The sequence below is a fragment of the Lathyrus oleraceus genome, chromosome 3 (assembly GCF_024323335.1).
Source record: "Lathyrus oleraceus cultivar Zhongwan6 chromosome 3, CAAS_Psat_ZW6_1.0, whole genome shotgun sequence".
Taxonomy (NCBI): domain Eukaryota; kingdom Viridiplantae; phylum Streptophyta; class Magnoliopsida; order Fabales; family Fabaceae; genus Lathyrus; species Lathyrus oleraceus.
This window is the reverse complement of record NC_066581.1, coordinates 369,865,261-369,876,523: the sequence shown is the minus strand read 5'-3', so window position 1 is coordinate 369,876,523 and position 11,263 is coordinate 369,865,261. Positions and strand designations below refer to the sequence as shown.

The 11,263-nt window shown below is 37.9% G+C and overlaps 1 long non-coding RNA gene across 1 annotated transcript; it reads left to right on the top strand.

The window, feature by feature from the left end:
- The first annotated feature begins 613 nt into the window (after positions 1-613).
- LOC127129282 (uncharacterized) lies at positions 614-1,685 on the top strand. The gene is made up of 3 exons (XR_007806279.1): positions 614-714; positions 789-895; positions 1,412-1,685. It is a non-coding gene; the product is annotated as an uncharacterized LOC127129282 (long non-coding RNA).
- Positions 1,686-11,263: the final 9,578 nt, after the last annotated feature.

Below are 11,263 nucleotides of genomic sequence, written 5' to 3'. Positions count from 1 at the left end.
ATAATCTAATTAAAAACCTAAGCTAAGGGGTCATGTATTAAAAATCAAGATTTTCTACCTAGGGGTAATATAATCATTATGTAAAAATGATCAATTAGGGAATATAGTTTCTAAAAATCAACATTTAATTAAAAACTTATTAAACCTAATTATATCTAATTATGTGAAAGTCTAATTAGTCTAAAATCTAATTATCCTAATCAAATCTAAACATAAGCTAATCAAGATTTAAAACCTAATTAAGTTCTAAAATCTATTAATTCTACAATTCTAATTATGATCTAAATTTCTAATTACTCAAAAAATGAATATTCTAATTAATCTAATCAGAATTAATATGATCAACCATGATTATTCCTAATTCTAACCCTAATCCTAATTATCCAAAAGAACTATTAAAATGAATTAAATTAGTAAATAATTAGGAGGTTCAAAAATAGGGGTTGCAGGCCAAAAACTGGGATATTTGTTAACAAAAATGAGTTTGGGCTTGGGGCTCAAGGCCCAGCATTGAGTCAAAGAACAGATGGGGGTGGGTATGGAAGTAAGGTGGTATGTGTTAGCAAAATCGGACATGGGCTTGAAAGCCTTGGCCCATGCAGATCTGGGAGGTGTATGCTATGAAGGAAGTGTACCAAGGTGTCAAATTGATCTCCCTCAAATGTGCCCTTTTGTTGCTTCGAATACGCATTATGTGATGCTCTTATATGCTTGGTAGGTTGTTTGACAACATCTATTTGTGATCTGTTATATGGTCTTATTTAGTGGTCCGTTGCGAATTTCTGCAGGTGGAGCTGTTTTATGTGTTTTGTTAGCGCATTGTAGGGTGAAATTTAGCTTGGCGTTTTTCTATTGTGAGCTGCGTAAACTTGAAGTGAAGCGAGGAATCGAGTTGGTTAGTGAAAACCTATTGTCAGTATTAATTGAATTTGTAGTTAAATTAGCTTATGACTAGAATTGACTGGAAATTGGTTTTATTTTCTGTTAAATGCATTTAGTTTTTATTGAGTTTTCTGTTAGTAATGCTCTATTAGACCTATCACCATGCTTGTTGCTGAGTTATTGAGTTTTTATGCTTGAAATTTAGTTCCTGTTAATGAACAATATAGTTTGTATTGAAAACAAAACTTGTTAGCTAGAGTTAGCAATTGGGTTAGAATGACGAGTCTTGAAATTGAGATGAATTGAGGAGGGTTGTAGTCATTAGAAGACAATTTATGTTAGTCATTTTACTATTAATTGTTGCTTGTTAATTGGTTAAGTACGAACTAACATTGCGAACTACCGTTGAGGAAAGGTTCCATGGAAAGCACCGTCGATGGGCTTGTGTTGTTGCTTATTACCATAGAAATATATTATTGCTTGTTAATTGGTTAATTGCGAACTAACATTGCCTGTTATGAAATTGCAGCATGAAGGCCCCACCTAAGATGGCTTTCGTTTACAAGAATAATTGGAGATTGTATGGAATGCATGAAGATGAGATGAAGATGAATCATTTGAGTTGAATTAGATAGTGTTGACCTTGGTCTATTGACCAAAAAGTAAACCCCACAAAAATCTTCAATTTTTGTAAATATGTTATGAACAATGTGAATAGAAATGTAATGCAATGACATGTTGAATCCATGCCTTATTTCCAAAACAAAATCTTCAATTTTTGTAAATATGTTAGGAATAATGTGAAGGGAAATGTAATGCAATTACATGTTGAATCAATGCCTTATTTCCAAAAAAAAATCTTCTCATCCCAAAAGTCATATTTGAGTCAACTTAAACCAATATAAATTAATGCATCAGGATATTAAATGAGCACACCAATGAGTCTAATTCACTGCCCTATGAACCCCTTAAACAAGTAACCAAGAATCTTAACGGAAAATCTTGAACAAATGAATTTAAAGCGCTAAGACCAAAAGATCATGGGCGTGCATGGAATCAACATGGATTAGTAATGCCATGAATGGACTAAACACGAATGATATGCCAATGGACTATGAAATAGGGCACCACAACAAGAATTAATGCAATCATCAACAATGCAATAAAGCAACAAGAAAACTTGTAAGCAAAGCAACCATATGACTTAAATGCATCTTATATTATTGACTATGCCATGATGATTGTGGATGGAACCAAATGAAAACCAATATGTGAAGAAATATGATGACATGGCCATGAGTGCATGAACAAGGATACAAGCAAACAAAATAATAGCTAACCAAAGCCTAGTTAAGCACAACCAATGCAATGAATAGATTAAGTCCTTGAAGCAATAATTAGGGCCTGATGCAATCCATAAGTGATGGGATGATCAAGTAAGGTCCACAAATGCTAAGGCATGGTGTACTTTCTGGATTAGGGTTTTTGGACCAAGGATCAAGTCACAGATGATGCACCTTTCCATGGTTTGATATCACTAGAAGCTCAGAGTTTCCAAACCAACTGGTCCACAAATGTCATGAATCCAAGGTTAGGGCTTCGAGCTATATGATCCAAGTCAATCAAACTAAGGTGAAACTAGGGTTTCATGATCTTCCAAAGAAAAATGAACACCTAAAGTCAAGAACTAGGGTTTTGAATACATAAATGAATGTCATGATGTGAACTTCATAAACCAAGATCCAAAAGAGTACGAAATTAGGGTTTGCATTCCATATGATGAGCAATTCTCTAATCCTCAGACCAAACCCTAGTTTGAATTAACCACAAGCTCTGAATCTATGATGTTTGTGAGAAGGAATGCATGATACACATGAGTGAAGATGAATGCGTACAGATAAATCCTAAACCATAGGTTGAGTAAAAAGATGAAAAGGGGAGGGAAAATTTTGGGGTACGAGAGTAAGGTTAACAAGCCAGATAGTCGACCTATCATCCACTAATCAGAATTCGATTAGGATATCAAAATAAGCAAGATGGGGTCAGCCTTCTATAAAGTCGAGAATGATCTGGTTAGTACAAGTCGGATCCGGCGACAAGGCTATGATGTCATATGAAGGGTTATAAGGAACAATTACAAGATGATACATTATGGCATGAGAGTTATAAATATTGAAGAGACGGACATTACATAACAATTATAAGGGCGACATACATTATTGACAAGATGATTTATGAAGAATATGGGGAGTCAAACAAGGAGGGAGAGAGGGAGATGGAGACCTATTGTTAGCTCATATTTTTGACGCCCATTAAGAATTACCAAAAAAGGAAATCATATGTATAGCTGTTTTCGACCAGGAGGTGGTATTCGACCAACTGGGGATGATTCGACTAGGCAAGGGTAATAAGGATCTGCATACAGTTGAGACTCCAGAAAGGTCTCTTAAAAACGATTGAAAACGGTTTTCAACAAAAGATTAAAAATTCAAATAAGGGAGGGAACTTCGCCCTTATTAGAAACTATTGAGAGTAGACGTGGATCATAGTAGATAATTGTGTACATGCAAGGCGTCATGTGTCTCGACGTGATTGAAGAACCACCATAAACGGTTATCTCGATCTAGTATAAATATAGGGTCTTAGTGTTAGAAAAAGGTGTGTCAAAGTATGTACAAAAACCTGTAAATTTACCAAGTATTCGTGTGAAGAAGAATCGTAAATCATAGAATGTACGTTTGTTTACACCATTGTTAGTTACTTCAAAGCAATACAAATTTATCTTTACTCTTTTTCCTCCAGAAATATACTTCTTTACTTCTTCATTCCAAACACTTTTCTTTTACTTCGTCATTTACAATCTTAAGATTTCCTTGCTTTCAACATTTACTTTTGTCAGTTGTTTATTGTTACAAGTCCTTTACAATTTCTCTCATTCATATCAGCCCTTTTTATTAGCTTTCAGACTCTAATTTTACGCTTATTATTGGAGTGTTCGTGATTACCAAAACTCGTTTTCAAAATAATTAGCACATGTCCTAGGATCAATCTGATCGATCCTGCAAGTAACCAAATTTAGAAATTTGGAAGATCAGCGGTTGTTTACCGATTTTCAAGGTAAACAAATTGGCACGCCCAGTGGGACCAGTATTAACGTTATGAATTATGTGTAGTTATAGTTGTTAAGTTTTTTGGGAAAATATTTGTTGTATGTTATTAAGAAGTGGTAAAATAGCCATAAGCAACGAACAACGAACAAGGAGAGAATCCCATATGAGGATGGAAAATGTGAATGCGCCAGAGACCAAAAACTCTCAAATCAACCAGTAACATAATGCCCCCTTCTTATTTGATAGGGGCAAACACGGCCACATCGCATGTGTCCGGAGTAGGTCCCTCTATGGTGAGTTCGATGCCTACGCATTCAATCTTCCATACTGAACCAATTTTAACCTACATTGAGCCTAGGGGACCTCCTCATACTCCCCCACCAATTAGAGATATTCCAAATAGGCTGTTGTACCCCCTGGTTTCTCAATACCATTTGGTAGTCGAGAACAACCGTATGGAATGCCAACTTCAGTAATGGCCAATTTACACAACGCTGGTTCTACTTTTTCAGAACCAGTGGTTAACATAAATTCTCCAGTACAAGGGTCTGGGATTAATATGGGTCGAACTAACCAATCTTATGGTTTGAGACACCCAACACAACTACCCACTCTTACCAATAACTATGCGGCAGCATGGAGGCAACAGATGGACGAAACCAACCTTGAAATGGTTCAAATGTTGACTCAGACTTTGACCACCATATTGAATCCTCTAATTCAAAATATGACTCAATCGAATCAACAGATGACAACACATGTGGCATGAACGTATGAATTCCTTGGTGTACCTCAGCACCAACGACATCCTCTTAGATATTAGGTAAGAGAAAATCAAGAGGCCACCTTTGAGGAAGACCTCACTATTAACCAGATCCCACAAAACCAAGAGGGAGTAGCAGTACCCCCTAGGATCGAACCACAAATACCTAGGGAACCAAGGGTATTAATGGTGAATAGAAACCAAAATGTTGATGATGTCATACGACAAGTTCGACATGACGATGTGGCAGCAGATAATAATCTAGCAGCTATAGTCGAAAGAATTATGGTTTAAAATGGGGTAAATTTCGGCCTTAGAAGGCCAAATTATACGTCACCTTTGTCAGAGTATATCTTGCAGGCAGAAGCACCCCCTAGAACCAAAATCCCCAAATTCACTAAGTTTTCTGGGGATACCATTGAGTCCACTGTCGAACACGTGGCTAGATATTTAATTGAGGTTGGAGATATGTCAAACAATGAGAGCCTTGGGATAAAAAAAATCCAAGTTCTCTCACAAAGAATGCTTTCACATGGTTCACCACCTTGCCCCAGAGTTCGATCCACACTTGGAACCAACTAGAAAGAATGTTCCATGAACAATTTTCCATGGGGAAAATGGATATAAGTTTGAAGGAATTGGCTAGTATCAAGCGAAAGTTCACTGAGCCAATTGACGACTATCTAAATAGGTTTCGATTACTCAAAGATAGGTGTTTGACACAAATACCAGAACATGAACTGGTCTAAATGGTCGTTGGGGGCCTCGAATATTCGATTAGGAAGAAAGTAGATACTCAATACCTGAGGGATATGGCCCAACTCGCTGACAGAGTTCGATAGTTGGAACGTTTGAAGAAAGAAAAGGCTAGGGGAAATAAAGGTAAAAGGGTAGCCTATGTCGATTTCAGGAATGATGATGAAGGTTCCTGTCATAGACTTTCAGACTTCGATGTCAATGAGATCGACCTTGCTGAATTGACGCAAGGGCCACCATATGCATGTAATGTTTTAGCACCTTTGAATGGGAAAAATCCTGTCGAACCAGAAACGAGTGACAAATTTCCTAAGAAAACTTATATGTTCGACGTTACAAAATGTGACGAAATTTTTGATTTATTAGTCAAAGATGGTCAAATGATAATACCTTCGGGTGCTAAAGTACCCCCTTAGAGTAAAGAAAGAAAAGATGGTTTTGCAAATACCATGGTTTTCTGGGTCATAAAACGTCTCAATGTTTTCTTTTCAGGGATCTTGTGCAAAATTCCATCCAGGAAGGAAGACTCAAGTTCGGAGACAAAACACGGAGCCATATGAAGATCGACTCTGATCCGCTACAAGTAGCTAAGGCCCATTATACTGAACCAGAAGAAGTGAACCTTATTGAAGTCGCTGAAGATTTCAACATGACTGAAGTCACTAAGGACTTTGTTAATGGTCCTGTTATGGCCAAGGTTCATGAATACTTCGGGCAAACGCCTCTTGATGATTTCGCTCAAAAGGTTGCAGGAGATACCACCTACAAAAATGTTGATACCTCTGATGCTAAGGACGCTGAAAGTTCAAAGTTAATGATGATCACCAAAGAAACCGTTGATGGTTTCATTCAGATGGAAAGGCCCCTGAGGGCCTTCAAATACAATTCCAAAGGTTGAATATCACTGAAGATATCCACATGGAGGTCAATATGGTCGAGGTATCTCAAGAGACCTCTATGGAGGTCGACGATGAATGTCAACAAGAGGAGTGTAACAAAGTCGTCTTCCTTCAAGAGGAAGAAACGCTGTCTGACTTCCTCCGAAGGTGTCAGAAAAAGAAGTCGGAAGTCATGTTGTGCCCTCGGTGCAGTTCTGTATTCGACAAGAAGGAAACTCAAAATCTTGAAGGGGTTAGGAGAGTAAACCACCGAGATGGTCGTAAATCCATCCAAAATCATCAGGCGGATAAGCAAGAAAGGCTTTCGACCCCAGGAGATATCCTGATCCAAGACGGCCATGGTGAAACTTGGGGAAGCCAAGAAAGCAGGGCCAAATATCAAACCCATTTCCTTCAAGCCTAATGTTGAAGGGTCAAATGGAAAGTGGTTCAATCAAATTTATGGCAGGATATGTGGTCATGGAAAATGGCAGAACTTCGAGGTCGAAAGAGGTTCGTCATTGGCTTACCGCAAGGAATTTTGGGCGGACAAAAGGACCTCGCATGTGTCTGAGAATTATAATGGAAAAAGGCCAATGGCCAGATCTCAATGGAGGAGAGAAGAAAGAAGGAGAAAAGCCCAGAGAGAAGCTGGTAAGAGAGACCAAGCTGAGTCGAGTACCAATGTGACTGCGAAGAAAAGGTAAGATTCAAGCTTCGTCAAAAGAAAGCTCAATACTCCAGTCAAAACGGCCAGTGAAAAATACAACCAAGTGTCCGTTGAAGATGAAATGCTGACTGACAACTTCGACTCAGGGTCGGAAGCCTCCCTAGACATCCTAATCGGGGTGGTATCCTTGATGCCAAGGGAATTCGATCGTATTATTAAAGTCGAAGACATCGACAGTATCACAGAGAGAGAGAAATGGCTGCTCACAAGCTAGTGTGCTACTATGTGATGAATAACGACTGTGTTGAAGAGAAAAATGCCTTCTTCGAAAGGCCCAGTGAAGCCATGAGGAGCCACCTTAAACCCCTCTTCATCACTGGAAAAGTCGAAGACGTCCCCGTTAATAAAATATTGGTGAATTATGGAGCGACTGTGAATTTAAGGCCTCACCGCATGTTGAGAAAAATAACTATTTCCATGTTTAATGTGTTTACAGGTTTTTCTTAGGTTCACAGTTACATCGCATAGTTCAGGAGAGAAGGGTTGAGTTAAACTCATAAAAGATTGTTGGATACCAGAGAATAGGGAAATAACCAAAAATAGTGGAAAAATCAGAAAATTTTGGGAAAACAGGGCCCTGACACGGGTGTCTGTGTCACCTGACACGACCCGTGTCAGGAAAGCAAAGGAAGAGCAAATTTTTTACAGTACGCTGACACGACCACCCGTGTCAGCTAACACGGCTCGTGTCAGCTCTACTAGAGGAAACCTCAAATTACAGTGACCTGACACGGTCGCCCGTGTCAGCTGACACGCCCCGTGTCCGGCCCAACGGCCATTTTTTTCAAATTTTGTATTTTTGTATTTTTGTGGATCCCACCCGAATTTTCCACCACTTAAACACATTTTACCCTTAATCTACCAATAAAATCTTATTTTCTTTCTCTCTCTCTCATTTTCACATCATCTCTCTCCTTCCTCACTTTTTCTTAACCTTCCTCCATAACCACACCATCTTAAAGCTCTCAACTTTAGCACCTTACTCTGTCCAAATTGCCGGTACTCTTCACGAAGGTTGCTCTACTCGCTATCCTCTACAAGGCTACGATAATCTTTTTTCTGTTTTCCATACAAAAATTGGTGATAAATTGTGTTGCGGGAATCAAAAATGCCGCCAAAAAGAATCTCCAAAGGGAAGCAAACAGATGCAAAATCATCTTGTCCACGGAAACGGACAATTCGTCATCCGAATTCACATGATATTATATTTAACAACCCGGAGCATGAACAGAGGTATGCATCTCACGTCAAACGGAAAATCACTCTGACAAGGTACCTTTGCTCCGATACTTTATTTCAATTAGGTTTGTCTGAAGAATTGGATAGGATGTTCCATGTTCTCGGAATGCTTGAGTTTGTGCATTGTGAAGCACCAACCTATGAGCGCATCACTTTAGAATTCTTGAGCACAATTGAGTTCAAGCTGAAAAAAGGTTGGACGGGTACAACGATGTACTTTGGAGGAAAAATGTCTTTTAGGTTATACAATGTCGACCACGAGTTGACAGTGGAGCAGTTGGGTGAAATTCTTTGCCTACCCCTTTATGGACCCGGAGTCGTACCAGACAGTTTCGATGCTAAGACTTTCTGGTTGGCCATTACGGGACGACCTGACTATGTGGCTAAAGGGGAGAAGGCATCGGACATTCAAAATCTGTGTTTCAGGTATGCCCAGAAGGTGTTGGCTTTCACACTTTTTGATAGGGGTGATAGCACAGGTGTCGCCACCCAGAGGGAACTGTTCTTTTTGTTTGCCATGGCAAACCGGGTAGCTGTGAGCGTTATAGAATTTGTTGCGGATTATCTTGGTCGCATGGGGAGAGCAGCCCAAGGGGGAATCTCCATAGGGGGCATCATCACTCAGATTGCCCACCATTTCGGATATGACCTTGCTGCACTTAATGAGACATCGGTGGCAGGTAAGCACAAACTGGACATGAACGCATTGGTCTAGCAAGGTATGATCCACAAGTTTCTGATTATTATGCCTTAATGAGTTCGGGTCATTTTATTATGGCTCTTCCTGACCCTGCGCGTGTAGCGGTAAATTCATGACCATCAAGCAATGGATAAGCTAGACATCAATAAAACCAGAGTCGCCACTGCGCTTTTATTATTTCCCAGGGAAAAGGGAAAAAGTATGAACAAAACCCAAAAGTAAGAAGTTTTCAAATCAAAACTAATAAAATGCCAGAGATTACAGGTAAGGGGGTTGGTTACATAGAGGGAAGGTGTTAGCACCCAAAGTGTCCTAGGTACTCCTAGGGAGCCCTTTTTATGTGCATATGTATTTGGTACAAAATGATGTTTACAAACAAATAAAATTGGGGGATGAGAAAAGAATTCATTAATTATATTTTTTTGTTTGACAAGACCTTCGGACTTGTGCCTATGTACCAATATAAAAATGAGGGATCAAAACCTCGTAGTTCGTGATATAAATTTCAAAGTGGATGCATTGCTTTTAACAAAAATTAAGTTTGAAAGGCACAAAGGCCTAAAAATGGTTTGAATGAGTTAGTTCTTTTTGGCCTTTTTTGAAAGTTTAAGTCAAGTATAGTTAAGTTTATTTACAAATTTGATTTAATAAAAGAAGTTTGAAAATGCAATGGCATAAGGCCAAAGTTTCTATCTTTTTGCAAAGTGGTCAAAGTTTAGAACAAAATAAGTTCAAACAAAGAAGATTTTAAAAGGAGGGAGAGATTTTTAAATTTAAGAAATGGGGAGAACATGAAGAGACTAATCATATGCACAAAATTAAAAGTTAAGGGTTGAAAAGACCTGACCAATGGGTAGCAATCCAATAGACAAGAATATCAATAGAAACCCAGATTCCCTTGGACATTTAGAATCAAGCAACACACAAATGCACAATTATATCAATCTTGAAGATCAAGGCATCAAATAAAGATAGCCACATTCAAGCTTAGCCACTCCATGATCTTCTTCAAATTAGCCCATGTAACAGATGAATTCCACAAGTCACAGGTTCAAAATAACAGCTTCACAATGATCATGTTGCAGATGAACTCAAAGGGATCTTGAATGATGTATCAGATGAAGTTTCAAATTGCAATCACTTGGTTTCACAAAAGTTGGCATTGGCCAAGTCCTTTAGCATAGGAATGTTTCCTAAGTTCTAAGTTCATTTGTCCAAGATCAAGTCAAGAGTCCACACAAAAGTTTTTTTAGGATTTTTGTTGTTATTATGTACATTAATGATCAAAAACCACACAAACAAACAAAGTATACACAAAATGGAATATATCACACAATATGGTCCAAGTGGACAAAGTGAAAATTGCATTAACATAAATAATTAGAATGGTATGAATAATGGCAAATGAATGAAGACTAAAATTAAATGACTTTAAAGTAAATGGCTTGAAATTAAAAGTTAGTTGTTAATGAGTTAGAAGTTAGTATTGTTTTGCTTTTTCTTTTCATTTTTAAGTCATTCTTTGGAGAACACTCAACCCACTTATCACAAGCATGGATCCTTGAGCCAAGACATCTCCCAAAGGAAGGAAAAAAGGCCAAGTTTCCACACAATACCATGAAAGAGGGGAGACTTACAATCTCACTAACTAGAATGATATGCCTTTTGTGTCACAAATTTAGCGCTATGTTAAGTAATCGTAATTGGACTTATGTAGAAGTCACAACTATTTGAGGTCGGGCAATAAAATTTTGGTGTTAATGCATGTTAGAGACATAGTATAATGGACTATGCTCATGAAACATACCACATAATATCATGGATCAAAACTCAAATTGGTCAAAGGAGAACTTTTACCAAATTAATATCATCCATTCATTTTGGAAGATGGAATGTACATTCCATCAATCCCCTAAATCCAATGATATTAACTTGACAAAGTCAAATCAACATTGATCAAGGCCCAACAACAAGAGTCAAACTCAAACAAATCATCACAATTGGTCAACACAATTAATTGGAATTTATTCAAATTAAAAAGACTAAAATAATACATTTAAATTAAATATGGTTTGTCAAATTCCTAAAACCTCATCAAAACACCAAAGAAATGGCCATGATATTTATCATAGGTCAAACAAGGTCAAAGGACCTTGGAGAAAAAATTTCAGAATTTTTAAACACTTAAAAGTATTTTTAAACAAT